Raw genomic sequence first — 15,927 nt, forward strand, 5'->3', positions numbered from 1 at the left:
TCACTAACCAAGTTCGGTCTTTGGTTATTTTGTATAGTTCTTTTGTAAAGCTATCGCCAGTGCGTTGAACTGTCTGGAGTAGGAAAAAATTATGATTTATATTTTACTAGCGACCCTAATGCGGCTTCGTCTGCTTTAACTTATTGTTATATTATAGTGAGATTATACAAAATCTTAGTAGCCTTTTGATGTATAAGCTGTATTAAAACACGGTGTTAAGTTTCTCCATATAACACGCAATGCCTTCAGAAATCGGCGGAAAGTGGAGAAAGTGGAGTGTTTTATGGAAACTAATAAATAGAGTCCCTCTGTCTTTGCCTTGTGCGGCATACACCGTGTTAGCTGAAAAAAAGTTTAATTGCTGCAGTTTTATCTAAATCTGTGTAGTTTATCCTACCTAGTAGTTCATGACTCGCCTCATCATTTTTAGGTATGTAGAATCTATATATATAAAATCGAAAGGTCACTCACTCATCACGAAATCTCAGAAACTACATGTGCTAGGAATCTGAAATTTTGCATAGGAGTTACTTATAGGACGTAGGTGCTCGCTAAGACGGGAATTTGTAATATTCGACTTCTAAGGGGTTGTTTTTGGGGCTGAAAGTTTGTATGAAACTTCGTTACTACAAATGCTAGGAGTCCCAAATTTTGCTTGGATGTCACTTATAGGACGTAGGTAGACATGGAGACAGAAATTAATAATAATGTAGTTCACGCAGGCGAAGCCTCGGGCGGGTCGCTAGTTTTAATATATATTCAGGATTTATTAGAATTAAAGGAATGGTATAAAGTTAATTTCAAAGGATAGATATATTAACCGCATGTAATATTATACTTACATAACCATATTAGAACAAAACCGCTACTGCCGCCACCGCAGCTGCTTCTTGATGTTCTTACACATTACGCATTCTTACGCATTTTACGCGCTTTTTATATTTTACGCGTTCTTACGCATAGGTACAACTAAACAATGCGTAAGAACTATGACAAAAAAAATGAATATTTTTTTAGCTCCACGTTATATCAAGCATATAGCACGGAAGGTAGAAGGAACCTAGTGTTAAGACACTCTGTTCTCACTCAATAGTGGCGGAACTCAACGCTTTACATAGAAATGGTAATATTTTATTTCATCCCCACTTAGAAGAATGATATTTATATAAACACTCCTACTATAATCACTATTGCTACATGAAAAAAATCGTGAAGCTTTTTTAATTTATGTTTCAAATATATTCTACCGTAATATTAAGCAACGTCTGACAAGGTAATGCGTAATTCCAGAATTCGACACAAAGTGGAGATAGGAAGTGTCTTAACAGGAACGGAGTGTCTTAAAATAATGTTCCCTTTGCCTACTCTGCTATAAAAAGGATATTAAGTACAAAAACTTGTTAAAACATAAAAAAAACATAACAGTTTTTCTCTTACGTGAAATACTTTTGAGACGTCTCGCTTCTGGACAGTTTGTAAGAAGCTCGAGTAAGTAGCTATTGTTTTATAGTGTGAAAATATTTATTCATAGTATATAAAGAGCTTTTAGGTAAGCCATGTTGTTTATTTTTTTATTAAACTTTACTTAAATTCTGTAAATGAAGAGCACTAGTATTAAAGCCTATAACTTATATCTTATAGGTGTATACATTTTTTTAGTTTCACGTTTCGTACCTAGGACATAGCAGGGAAGGCAGAGGGAATCTGAGAAACTAGTGCCTAGTCTCTCCTACTCGATTCCCTTTTTTGGACTCTTCCGGTCCCCACTTTCCGAATTCTGGAGGCATTGCATGTAGAGTGGAACTAGGAACTCATCGCGTCTTTTCTTATTCATCGTTTCTTATTACTATTTCTTTCATTTAGGTAGTATTATTTGAAGGCTGTCGTGGTTCAGAGGCACAAGGGTGTGGTTGTAACGCGACTGTTGAGGTTTTGATCCCCACTCGAGGAAATAATTGATTATTTATTAATATTTTCATTTGTTCGCTCTGTTACCTAGGCAAACACTAAGCGTTGAATTCCATTACTCAACGTGAATTGCCTCGAAAAATATCGGAGGAAAGATACAGCTCGAAGCTGATACGAAATGAAGAAAAATTTTAAAAAATAATAATTGGACACTAAAAACTACTACGATATAATATTAAGCACTGTTTAAATGTCCATAAAAAACATTAAAGCTACGGCTAGCAATTTATTTCACACAAAGCTGAAGCAATTTAAAAATTGCTGCCTTTATGTGTCAGATAGTCGCCATTGGATGGGATGGGATATTTTTTTTGTTTTATCGCCCATTGTTTTTTTTTCAGTTTTTTGATATTTTAAAAAATCATCACAAACACAAAATCTTAAACAAAAAAAAAACGTACAGTCGAATTGATAACCTCCTTTTCTTACAGGAGTCGGTTAAAAAATAAATTACAAATATTAAACAAAAAATAAATTGTAGAATATGTTTTAATTTACATAAAAAAATTACAACAGGTATCTATTGTTTTTAATTTTTTTTTAGCTTTTGTTTTGCGTATTTCGTAGTTATCTCTTAATTTATTCTTAGCTGGTATAGATTTACGTAAACAAAGAAATATATATAAAAAAAATATTATGATTGTATGATTTTTCCACTCTTATTTCGCTTAAAATGAAAAGGAAAAAAATGTTTTTTAATCAGAAAAGAAAGCTATTAATAGGCCTATTGTAAAGCCAAATGATTGGTTTTTCCGTACTAATGGCGAGTTAACTCCGCTACAACTTACAAAGCTTCGTGATTTATCATTTAAGTCCTACAGTTAATAGTGCTGGGTTATCTAATGGAACTGTCTATATATGTACGCTTATCTCGTTAGTTTGTTTGTGTAGAGTTTAAAAGATTCGACGGAAAGTAAGGAACGGATGTGTCTTAATGGTAACGGAGTGTCTTAACATTAGGTTTCCAGGTTCTCTCTGCATATCCTAGTTTCCTGCTATGTACGAGACATAGCTTTTTTATTTCTATAGACTCTATAGAAATAAAATCGAAAATCTCGTTTTTAATGACGTGACTTTTATATTTACGTATAAATTTATTTGTTGCTAATTGTGATTATAATCCATACCTATATTATAAATTCGAAAGTAACTCTGTCTGTCTGTCTGTCTGTCTGTCTGTGTGTCTGTCTGTCTGTCTGTCTTTTACGCAATCAGGGCCAAACTTCTAATTTAATTGTGATAAAATACTCATATAGAGATACTTGAGGGTCCCGGGATGAACATAGGATACTTTTTTTTTCTCATATTTGTAATATTTTCGATATATACCATTATATTAAAATAATTAATTTGACAAGCAATTTAATCTGCCATGTTAATAACAATCGTCGCTACGCGTTGCTAAGCAACGGCTTGCAAAGTTTGTTGTTTTAAGAAAACGTCACCCAAAGTGAGTTTGCTTAATGCATACATGGCGCGCGCCGATATAGATTTGTATTCATTAACAAAAATTAGATGATTTCTATAATTTGATATTCATCCTTATGAAAATAAATATAATAGTCACTTTTAGCACTTCATCTAGATGGAAATTATAGTATACTGTATAACATTCTAATAAATAAGATGTCACTGATTGGAAATGACCTACCCTACGAGTGGTATAGTATGACCGACGCGAACGGGCAGATGACTTTGATGGTTTTTTAAATTTTTATATATTTTGGAATTACTATAATTTTTTATGTAATTATTTGCTGCTTATAATTAATTTATCTCAGTTCGGTTATCTATACCGATGTTACACACTTAAAATATCGTAATTTTAATCATTTGGGATTTTATTTAATATTGTTCGCAATAATAACTATTTAATATAGAAAAATGTTTAATACGCGCGCACGGCAAACTTTAGGTACTTTTTCTAATATTAAGAATTTCCTTTAGTTACTTTTACTTCTTTTGTTTGTTCATTTCGGTTACTCAGATATTTTTTCTAATAATAAATCTCCACTTATTATTATTTTTTAACTTATTTTAATTATTTAGGCTTATATTTTCGCGGGCGTAGCCGCGTCCAGGCCCACTAGTATAATATATATAATTATATTGCAAAATTTTGTGTAAACTAATGTTTTTCTAAAGCTACCTCTACCTCACGCTGCCGCAGTAACCTTGGATTAGATCGCTTTTCAACAGAATGTGTAAGGATTGATATAAAATACTGTTAAGTATATTATGAGGGTTGTTTACTAAAGTAGAAATCTATACTAATCTTATAAAGCTAAAGGGTTTCTTTGGTCGAGCGCGGTAATCTCACGAACTAATGGTTTAAACTAAATTTTTTTGTATTTTTTAATCTGTTTATCGAAGACGTTTAGAATCTGTCATGTGTCTTCACACAGAAATCTTGGTTTTGTTTCACGATTTGAATCCCAAATATAGCACGGTAGGCAGAGTGAACCAGGGAACCTTCCCCAAGTAAGAATCGAACCTAAAACCGACAACATTTCGGTCCTGTGTATTTGTGCTCCTGTTGCTGCGTCACGGCGTCTTCTGTAAATAAATTTAAATAAGTTTCCATTTTTTTTACATTATTTTTGCAAACTCAACGCCAAATTAAATCATCTTTATCGCTCAGTAACCGTTTAACAGCTGAAATGAAACGTTTTCGCTGAACAAATGAGGGTGAAATGAAAATACTTACCGAGGAGAGACCCTTGCCCTTGACCTTACCCGGATGAGCTTTTTGCCCGGGGCTGGCTCGATATAAGGCCTTTTGGCTTAAGCTCAATCAAAATTACCTTTGAAAGGTCATCTTGTAATCGTTTAAAATATGTTTATTTTTTAATGTTATGGTGTTAAATTATAACTTTTTTATTTTTTTAAGATAAAACAAAATAAGTTATATTTTAAAAAAAGCTTATTCCATACAATTTTCCTTTGTTTTTTTGAGTTTCATGTTAGAGGGAATCTAGGATTTTTTTTTCTACTGTGTGTCCGCATTTCGCATTTTCGTGACATTGCACGCTGAAGGGTGCAAATCGACGCCGCGCGTTTTAAATTTACATGCTAATTTTTCTCACAAGATAACACACAATTAGATGCATAATTGAAATTGCTATCTAATTTGAGCTTTTGATAAGCAGTTTTTAATATTTCTACTAAAAAAAATACTTCACAATACATTTTGTTTCGCTTGGCGCCGCTCATAAAATAAGGATCGGTCGTCAATTACACAAAATAGGCTTTATTTAAAACCTCCTGTTCCTTTAAGCCGATTAAAGATCGGTATTCAGTATTAACAAGGATTTATATAAATTTTGAATTTGAAGACTACTTTCATTTACCCCTATTTATTGAAATATATGAAGCTGGTACATATAAAATATATTTTGAAGTTTGCACAAATTGACTTATTATTACTAACCACAGACCTAGATAAGTATAGAAAAATTCTTGAAATATATTCATCTCTTCGCACTGATAGCTCATTGATCGTTGAGATCCAGCTTTTAACACGCATCATTTCGAACAATTTGGTGAAAAATAGGAAACGGTGTTAGTTAACATTTTTTTTTCCGCTGTCTTGGAAAAAGCGTGAAGTTATTTTAAAACAGATTAGATCGATCGATCTTCATTGTTAGGTAATTGTTAGGTTAGGTTTATGAATACGCAGCTCCCACGGTTTGCGGGGCTGTGCCTATGTATGCAGAGAGAAAATGTCCAAAGCTTTTCTCCACATGAACAAATCTGGGCAAAATTTTCCTAATTAAAAACGTCCCATTTATTGAAGTGAGTTGAGTGTAATTCAGCGAAGTGCAAATTATAGTTCCTATCACGTACAACCATTTGTTATCAAATAAGCCCGTTTGCACAGAGTGCTGCGGAATGACGTTCTTTTACACAGATATTTATTATAATTATAGTTTTTTTAGTTTCACGCTGTATTATGGCATAAAGAAGGGTAGGCAGAGGGAACCTGGGAACCTAGTGTTAATACACTTCGATCCTAAAAAAGTAATAAAAAGATTCAGAGAACAGAGTGTTTTTACACTAAGTTCTCTGAAAAAAAAGTCTTCTTAGTGTAAAAACACTCTGTTCTCTGTTTTCCACCCGTATTAGAAATAATCTAACGACTCAACGCCGCATTAGATCTTGTTATAGTGGGCAAAAGTACGTGGGTCAACCCCATCACTAAGAAACTATTTGGAATGACAAAAAAAACTACCAAGTAAATCAACAAAAAATATTGTTTTTGTTTATCTTTAGGTGAACAAGGAAAATCTTTTGATAGTAGACTTCCATTGTTGGTGTCGTAATAAATTCAGTATTATTTATTGTCTAGTGCGCTTCAGCTATGTATTGTTAGAACGGTTGTTTTTTTCAGGCTATTGTTTTATTTTGCCGTGTGTGTGTGTCTTTGTATGTATTTGCAATCTTGCAAACTTAATTTGATCCACTTCCCAGTGGTCGATTGACCTTAGTTTAGATTATAATTTTAGTTATGGTGATAATGAAATTACAATTCAAAATGGCCGCCTAAACAAAATGGCGAAATTTGTGTGACGAACTTAATATGGGTATCAAATGAAAGGAAGGGGTTGATTTGTAAATAAAATACAATACACCACAAAAATGCTTTTTATATAATGTACGTACATAGATCGTGTACGAGCACGCGCTGTTAAATAGATTCGTCTGAACAAAGGTTATCGAGTTTTTGGACCAAATATGGCCTCATATCGTATCGTATATAGTATGTGTCAATTGGGAAGTTGATAAAAATTGGACTATTTTTTTTTATTATTTCAATGATTAAAAGAAAATGTAACAAGTAGATAAATTAGTGAATAAGTGAATTCATCTGTATCTGATGTTTCTTTGAAAATAGGTTTTTTTAGAAATATTATACTTAACATGTTTCAGCTCATCCTGCTGCTACAATTTCAAATTGTAAACACGACAGTTGTGGGTTCGATTCCCATTAGGTGACATCAATTATTTTCGTTTTCTCGTTCTGGCTACAAGGTAAAATGATGAGTTACGCTACTCAATTCGCGATGTTTCTAAAATTGGGCGGAAGATGCGAATTTTTTTTTATTGAAACACTCTGCTTTTCTCTTTCCATTCATTTCCGAAATTTTATATTTTTGGTGTTTTTTTCACAACTTTAATGATATATGTCTATGTAAAGTAACTTTTTAAAAACTGATAATTAAAATAGTGATTGTTGTAAAGTATATTACATAAATTGATATACATGTGGGCATTACAAAAGTACCCTTTTGTTCACTCATAAATAATAACAAAAGGTTCAATTCTAACTTTGCCATTCAACAGACCGTGAATACGCGAAGTGGTGGGTACAGTGGCGTTGGTAATTTAATTTGAATATGCAATTTTGATGTGGAATGTGGAATGTAGGAATATATGTATGGATGTCTGAAGGAAATTGTGTTTGACTAATGTAATATAGATGTCCTTTTATACATGGATAAAGAAGTCTTCATGGAATCTTCTTTTCTTCCCTAACTTACATGCTAAATTTTAAATTTCTCAAGTCCAGTAGCTTCGTTAGTGCGTTAGTCAATAAATAAAATATAGGTATGTGATGTACTGGCGGTAGACAACAGAGAGAAGTGTCACTAAGACTTATAATAAAAACCTGAAATCACTTTTATTGGAGTTAAATATTATACTTCTAATACTTTCTTTGACTTATAAATAATTTGTAACGGCGACAGAAGATAAAAAGATAATCAATTGATTTTGATACTTATCATAATCGTGCCACTCTAAAACGTCATTTAACTTTCAAAATTGATAATAAATCGGCATTTGCATCGCTGTGCGTCTTTTATATCACTCATATTTGAGTACTTTTTTAAAATTTTTAAATTAACAAAATGAAAGAATAATAAATAGAAAACCAATATTTTGCATTTATTTTTTGAAAATATTTTATAGTTTATTAATTATTTAGTTAACCAAAACACGACTAGGGAGTGTCCTAACATAAGGATGCCTACTGCTATATGTATAGCGTGAATCTACAATTAACACGTGTACAATCAGTCATTATCAATGACAATTTAATTAATTATTTAATTAATTGTTATAAAATCCACTTAAATTAGTCGTTATCTCTGTTGGTGACATTTATCTTCAGAATGTGTGCCGGTTACGGACCTCAGAATATATCGTTATTTAAAGATTGTTATATAAATATGTGTGACGAGTTAATTCTATTATCATTACTGTAGTAATAAAATTGTAGCTTCTCGAATATTCATTTTTTTTTCTTTGATAAACGTGTATTATAATTTATTGTAGTTTGATATCCACTTGCGGGAAATGTTTACTTATATTGATAATGTCGACGTTTACTTGATCACGCTAGACATCATAGGGCTCTCAGTTCTGACCAATGTCTCGAAAATTAACGGGTAGATGTCTCTGATTAAAAATAAATTAAATATGAAGTTTCTCGATTTATATTTATTCAAGTCTTTCGTCTCGTCTCGTTAAAAATGTACTGTAGCAGTACATGTAATGTATGTACGTATTTGCTACAATCGTTCGCCATTCAGTGATAAATACGTAATTTGGTGTCGTATTGACCGAGGACGACTCTATAGATAATCTTTTATCTGGATATTAAATAATGAGCCGGAATGCTCGCGGCCAGGTCACTCCAGTAGAGCCGCGGACGTCTTCTTGTCACTTGTGTAAAGTTTTAACTTGGCTTTTTTTATGTAAAAAAATATATGTTATTTTTGTGAAAGTGTTAAGTGAAGTGAGTATAGATAAGTGTTTTGTATTGGTATTTATTATTATTGTTATTAGTGTTGAGAATGCGGTGGGATTTTATGTTAGTATAAAGTTTGGCGAGCGTCGAATATAGCCAAGATGTTACAAATTAAGGTTTGTTTTTTTTGTTTATTGTGTGGAATTATGTTTTTGGAATTGTTTTTTGTTAAATAATATGCAGGAAGGGTTGCGGAACTCAACGCCGCGCTAATTCTAAGCAAACCGAGGAAATAACGTTATCGAAACTACTAGTATTAAATATTTACAATTTGTCAAGTATTTTCTATATTTGACAAACTATAAATATATTCGTATTTTCCTACAACTCGTATAGTAGTTAGAGTTATGTCTGCTTTGATTTAACTTAGTATCTAGGCTTCCTCGAAAAGAGGTCTGAGAAATACAAAAATATTTTTTCAATTCATACCAGTAGTTCTTGAGATTGGCTTGTTCTAACAAACAAACTCAACAACTTCATAATATCAGTATAGATTATATAGATAATGACTAAGAGTTGTAATTAGATTATTATATTGTAGTGCTATCTAAGTATGCGCTGTAAAAGTGATTTTTACTGCTCTAAATAAAAGCAAGCTGATAAACGTTTTAGGTTATTTTCCTCTTGTTCTCTATTTCTTTTGTAAAAAAGAGACCTCATTATATATTTTTTTCTTATACTAATTTGATATTTAAAACTTATTGACTTAAAATTCAGTTAAAAAAATATTAAATTATAGTTATTTTATAAGTATAAAGTGATATAAAACAATCGCCAAGCGGATTTTGAACTCGCAACCATCTCACGTAGTGCGTCATAGAGGTCAAAGTAAACGACGTTTCTGGAAACATGTGTTCTAATTTTATAGAGTTTTATGTTTAATGTTATGTTTAATCTTAGGAACTATTGATTTTAAATAAAAAAATATATGTTTTGGACAACCTGTCAGTCATAGAAGGCTTAACCTTAAAGCTACTATATCTATATATATCTATAGCTACTATACGTTAATAATTGGAGGTCAGTCTGAGCTCAGGTGCACAAGCGTGCGACTGTAAATGCAAATATTTGTGAGTTCGATTCGAGGAAATTAAATATTTTATATTTTCATTTCCACGCTCTGGCTCTGGTAACAAGGCAACACGCGTCGTTAAGTTCCTCCACTCGACACTCAATGCCTGTAGAATTCGGTGCAAAGTGGGGAACGGAAGTGTCTTAATGGGAATGAAATGTCTTAGCACTAGCTAACTTAGAATATATAGGGCACTTAGAATGTGTCATATCGACGAATGAATCCACAGGTAAAGCTCCGAACTAGCATAAAAATAATTAGTGTTATAATATAAAATAATTACCATCAATTATTTATTGTTCCCGGACGACGTACTAATTAATATATTCTTAGAATATTTTACAATTTTAGTGCAGATTAGTAACTCATTTCAACATGTGATAAAGTGTCAATGTATTACTGATAACTGTTATCAGTTAATGAGTTTTGTGTGACTACTAGCTTTAGCCTTTGACTTTACGATTGTCTTGTTATATTTGTTGTAGGTAAATTTGAATTTTAGTTTTTATATTTAAATTAATTCATAGAAATATTGTTTTTTTTAAATTATTTATGAGATCGTCGATCGGCTGTGAACGTGTGGGTTCGTTACTTACTAGGGGAAATGAATATATTTCTAATTATTTTCTTTTACTCGCTGTTGTCAATAAAGCGTAAGCGTAATATTGTAAATAGAGAAAGCGCTGCATTGGACAGGCTACCCGCCGATATTTTGAGGCATTGCGAGTTCAGTGGCGGTACTTAACGCCGCGCTTTGTTACCAGAGCGAGGAAACGAAAATACTATTAAATATAGCTTTCATCCTAGGACACCCTAGTGGAATCCACGAGGGTGCTCTAGGGTGAAAGAAACGACGTCACAACCGTCGCATTTACAGTCACACGCTTGTGCTCTTCCGCCACGAAGGCCTCGATGGCCCTTCTCAATTTGCTACCAAATTCGAGATACACATAGTGTTAACTAGCGGAACTTAACGTCGCGCTTTGCGTATATGATAAACAAATATTATTCCAAGTTAGATTTAAACTCACAATCATAATCTAGAACTGTGTCTCAACTGCGTCATGATGAATTTACGATAATATTTTAACAATTTTCCTTAATTTGGTGTTTTTTGCACCATTTCATCACTTATCTGTCTGCCACATAACCTTTCTCATATCAATACTATGAGTCGAGCGCTATTATGTTTACAATAATCGATTCTAGTTACACTTCACCAACGCAACACCATATCACGTGCGTTTACACGTGGAAATTTTATATTCTTAGTTTTATATCTCAGTAGGTATACTAGTGGCCGCCCGCAACTTTGTTGACGGAGCTGCTTTTGTACTTCCCTTTACAACTCTCTATTGTGATTGAAACATCATAAAATCCAAGTAGCAGGCAAAGAGAACTTAGTATCAAAACACTCTGTTCTTCGTTTTCCACCAAAACTCGACTCATTTCGTTTTGAGTAGCATTTCAACAACTCTTTTAGTTGCGTTACGTTACGTACGTTTTTCACTAAGGCTCTTCAATATTTCTTCTAGTTAGGCTGGACTGTGATGGTTCTTCATCATTGTTCTAGGTCGTCAATTTTTTCAACTAATAATGTTCATTACGCTCAAGAACGTTTGTTAAGGATACTTTTAATTATTTATTATAGTTTAGCTGAACCCCTACGGTTCTACTCTCTACATCTTCAAAATCAGATATAGTCTAGATCCTGCCCACGCCTAATTACTATGAAAGTTTTCTTCAAATCCGTTCAGTACTTCAGAAGATGTATGTGTATAATTTTCAACGATAGTTTATCACTAGGTATATTATTATAGTAATAGATAACGCGTGTAAACAGTTTTAACAAGGGTTCTTATTTTTCGTTTTGATGTACGGAACCCTAAAAACGATTAATAAGCTGTTGTCTATAAGAAAATACTTTTTTTTCTACAGTTTTGCTAACAACAAAAGTTTTAATATAAATACTTTTATAGAAACTAGAAACTCTGTAAAAGATAGTTAACGAGTAGCTTACTTGGCAAGAGTGCTCGAATGTGTAATGCAGGAGGCGTGGGACTTTATCCTGCTGTGTTTGAAGTTTTATATTAAACTAGTATTTTTTATCGGGTAGATCGTGAATAACCAATCTTGGGAAGTAAACAGGAAATGAAAATATATTTTTCCTTTGATTTTTTTTATGTACCAGTATATTTATTAAATCAATCAATTAGCTTCACGCCGTATCCTGCACATAACAGGATAGGCAGAGGGACTTTATATTTATACATCCTATCCTATCCTATATTCTTATAAAACAAAGTCGCTTTTTGTGTCTGTCTGAACTTTCTAACTCTTCTTCTTCTAAACCACCCAACGGATTTGGATGCGGTTTTCACCATTAGGTCGAGTATTTCTCAGGGAAGGTTTATATATACTTTATTATTTGTACATTCTTATGTAAATTAACATAAATACGATAAATGTGTATAAAGTCCTACCCGCTGAGACACTTTGGCGCATGCGCTGCTTTAATGGTAAATACTACATGAAAAAAATTTACTGGAGTATTGTTCCTCTTAATAAGATCTGCAAAAAAGTCCGCGACGACATATTGTTATCTTTTAAGAATAACGTGTAGTGATCATACTTCTGTCTAAAAATAGTAATTTCAATATATTTTTTATTGTGAGGGATATTTTTCCATAATGGTATTAATCCTTATCCTTTAAAATACTTTATTAAATTTCTACGTTAAACGAAGATAAAATTTGCTTTTTAAACTATTTCGAAATTGCGAATAGTTTTAGAGAAAAACGCATTTAATTATTGACACATCACGTCGTTCACACATCAACTGTATCGAGTCAAGTTTCACTTATCCCTTACTCTCAGCATATAAATAAGTATATTAGTTACGTTGGCCATTTAATGTAGATCAAAACTGTCTTTTCTGTTTTTCATTTTAATAAGTACTTTAGAAGTTGTTACAATATCAAAAAATCCTTGCTGCGAAACGCGCCTCGCGACGTTATGCTTATACAAGCGAGTCCGCCGCGCCCGCCTGCCTTACACGCATCGGTGGTTCAGTGGTAGAATGCTCGCCTGCCACGCAGGCAGCCCGGGTTCAATTCCCGGCCGATGCATTCTATTTAATTTTCGTCACAGGCAGCCACGTAGTGCTTGCTTTTCATCAGGGACAGAATACCCTCTTCAGCATTAACCACAAGCTCGAAAAAAAAAAACCCGCCTGCCTTTATAGCAACGAAGATTTAGGTGCGTTTGCACGTTTTGGATAATTCGAGTTGAATGTATTATTTAATGTCATTTAACTATCTAAAAATAGTAATTTAAATATATTTAAATAAGTACTTGAAAAGATTAGTAGCACAGATTTAAAATTACGGTACCTACTAAAAAATCCTTGCTGTGTAAAACAATTGGAAAATCCTTATTGAAACTACGAAAATGCGGGTTGCATTAGGGTTTAATTAATTTTCACATTATCTTAAGTGCTTTGCAAACATACATTATATGAATAATCCAGTAGTAAAAGCGGGCGAAGCCGCAATAGGGTCGCTAGTAGTATTGAATAAAATCAAACTACACATTGCTTTTGATTAATACATAAAGTGATTCGGGACGACAAATTTAATATGTATGGATAATCTATATAATATATAGAACTCTTCCGTTGTTTAGTTTCCTCGGGGAGTTTAAGGGAATATACTATAATTAGAGCATTTCACAAAATTCTTACGGAAACGATAAATAATGATATCTTCATTATCACAGATAATTAGTATAAATAAAACTTTTAAAGTAAAAATGTAGGCATATGGGTGATATAATGTAACTCTTTCAAGTGGTATAATTTGTTTTAAGTATGATTAGTTAAGTCCGTGCTTAGCCATTGTCCATCACACGTGAGCGAGTCATGACTAAGGCATGGCGATATCGACTTTCCTGTTGTGTCCATTGATAACTATTTAATAGTAGAGAAAAACTCTGCTTTACTTTATAAATATGTATTTCGAAAGAAATTGTTCTTTAGAAAATTGTTTTAGAAAACGTATAAGAATTTGAATTTCGAGGCCAGTCGTGGCGCAGGGCCACAAAGTGTGACTGTAAACCGATTGGTTGTGGGTTCGATCCCCACTCGAGGAAATGAAATATTTATTAACATTTATATTTTCATTTGTTTCTCTCTGGTGTCGAGGCAAAGCGCGGCGTTAAGTTCCGCCACTCAATCCGCAATGACTCCAGGACTTGGCATAAAGTGGGGAATGACACTCCATTCTTAACACTAGGTTCCCTCTGGTTACCCTGCTGTGTGCAGGAAAACTTATCTACTCTAGAGCTAAGTCTAATCGTCCAACTTTATTTACAAGTCCAAACTTCACAAACTCTACAACATGTGTAGTTTGGTTGAAGTTTTTTCAAAATGTGTATCTATTGGTCAATGAATAATTTTCATTTGTTCGCTCTGGGAATGATACAAAGTGCGGCGTTCAGTTCCGCCACTCATTACTTAATGTCTCGAACATTGGGCGAACATGGAGAACGAAGCGTCTTAACACTAAGTTCCCTGTGCCTACGTTGCTATATGCGAAACACACCAAAAAAAACTTCGTCATACTATCCAATCGAAGCAAAAATATATTTTTTATGTTTCTTCATCACATGTTTTGAACTTTTAAAAGCCTCTTATTGAAACGCCCGAGAAAATTGCCCAGAACATCGTCTAAAACTACCCTTAAACAGCACACATAACCCTGTTCTGTCGTCCCCCAAGAAGCTGGCAATCGTCCAAAGAAATTTTGAACGACGTCTTAAAAATTTTGAACCTTATCTCTACTTTTTTAAGATTTAAATTCAATTGTAACGTACTGGTCGGCCTTTTCGCTCTTAATAGGGTTCATTTTAAGCTCAACTTTATATTTTGTATACTGTATTTTTGTACTAAAAAAGCATCTTTGAAGAAATGTGAAGACAGGTCAAGTTTAATGGGGGAAATGTGTTCTTTAAGTAATAAAGCTTTTTTTAAGTAGTTTGCTAACGAAATGCATTTTTTTTTATTAAATTTGGTATCTTTTGTTAATGCTATTTATTCTATGTAATTTTAACTGACTTATATATAGGAGCATATTCTATATTCGACAAATATATTGTTTTTATTGAATTCAGAATGGAGATATCAATTATATATTAAAGTTATTATTTGCTTATATTTCTGCATATAAGTATAGTTAGCGTTTCTGATTAAAAAATATTTTATATAGTATTGATTTTTTGTTATAGTATAGTTTGTGTCAAAAAATTCCGAATTATTAAATACAAATAACGAAAAAAAAAACTAGACTTATGTAAGATTTTTTTTCCTTAATTCTTTTCAAATTTTATCATATAAGGTTTTTACAATCCACTTTAATGTTTACTCACAGGATAATAAATATTAATTAATATCATGTGATGTAGAAAAAAAGGCAAAAAAAAACAAATAATAATTTTAATTAAAATGTAAGAAATGTATCTATGCATAATTACTACACTATGTAAATTTTGTCGCTATAGAAATCGTTTTTTTACATATATTTTTTAATTTGTCTAACTTGGCACAATCTTCGCTGATTCTATTTACTGGAATGTGAGTAATTTTATATAATAAAATTGGGACCATCGTGTCTCAGGGGGCTAGCGTGCGATTGTAAACGTGACAGTTGTAGCTTCGATTCCCACTTGGGAAATCAAATATTAAATTTTCATTTCCGCTCTCTGTTAACGAGGCATCGCTCTGGTCATATTTTCTCCTGTGAGAATGGAACCCATAACCTGTCGGGGTTACAGTAGGTAGTACGCTTCTGTCCCAGAAAGAAGATAAAAAATGAATAGAAGTTATACCTTCAAGAATATTCAACTGCTATCCTGACCCCATAAATCAACGAATTAACTCTAAATAGGTGTTGTTGTAACGTAAATGGATAATGGCAATTGAGACAATACCTTCTACGCGCGTGTAGCGCCGGCGTCAGTCATATTAGTCGCTACGGGTGGCCGAAATTTAATATGATTGTTCATATGTTTCTAGCTTTAT

The 15,927-nt window shown here is 32.8% G+C and overlaps 1 protein-coding gene across 4 annotated transcripts in view; it reads left to right on the forward strand.

The window, feature by feature from the left end:
- LOC146531666 (monocarboxylate transporter 9-like) overlaps window positions 1-15,927 on the forward strand; it is a 41,638-nt gene that overhangs the window by 10,451 nt on the left and 15,260 nt on the right. The window contains exon 1 of one of the 4 annotated variants that reach the window (XM_085198724.1): window positions 8,721-8,895. The exons of the other annotated variants lie outside the window; for them this stretch is intronic. The gene's annotated coding sequence lies outside the window, so the exon portion shown is untranslated. Of the gene's footprint in view, window positions 1-8,720; window positions 8,896-15,927 lie in introns of those variants that run through there. 4 annotated transcript variants of the gene reach the window in all.

The sequence above is a fragment of the Heliconius melpomene genome, chromosome 15, assembly GCF_056956725.1.
Source record: "Heliconius melpomene rosina isolate 202511_hmr_F chromosome 15, ASM5695672v1, whole genome shotgun sequence".
NCBI classification, from domain to species: domain Eukaryota; kingdom Metazoa; phylum Arthropoda; class Insecta; order Lepidoptera; family Nymphalidae; genus Heliconius; species Heliconius melpomene.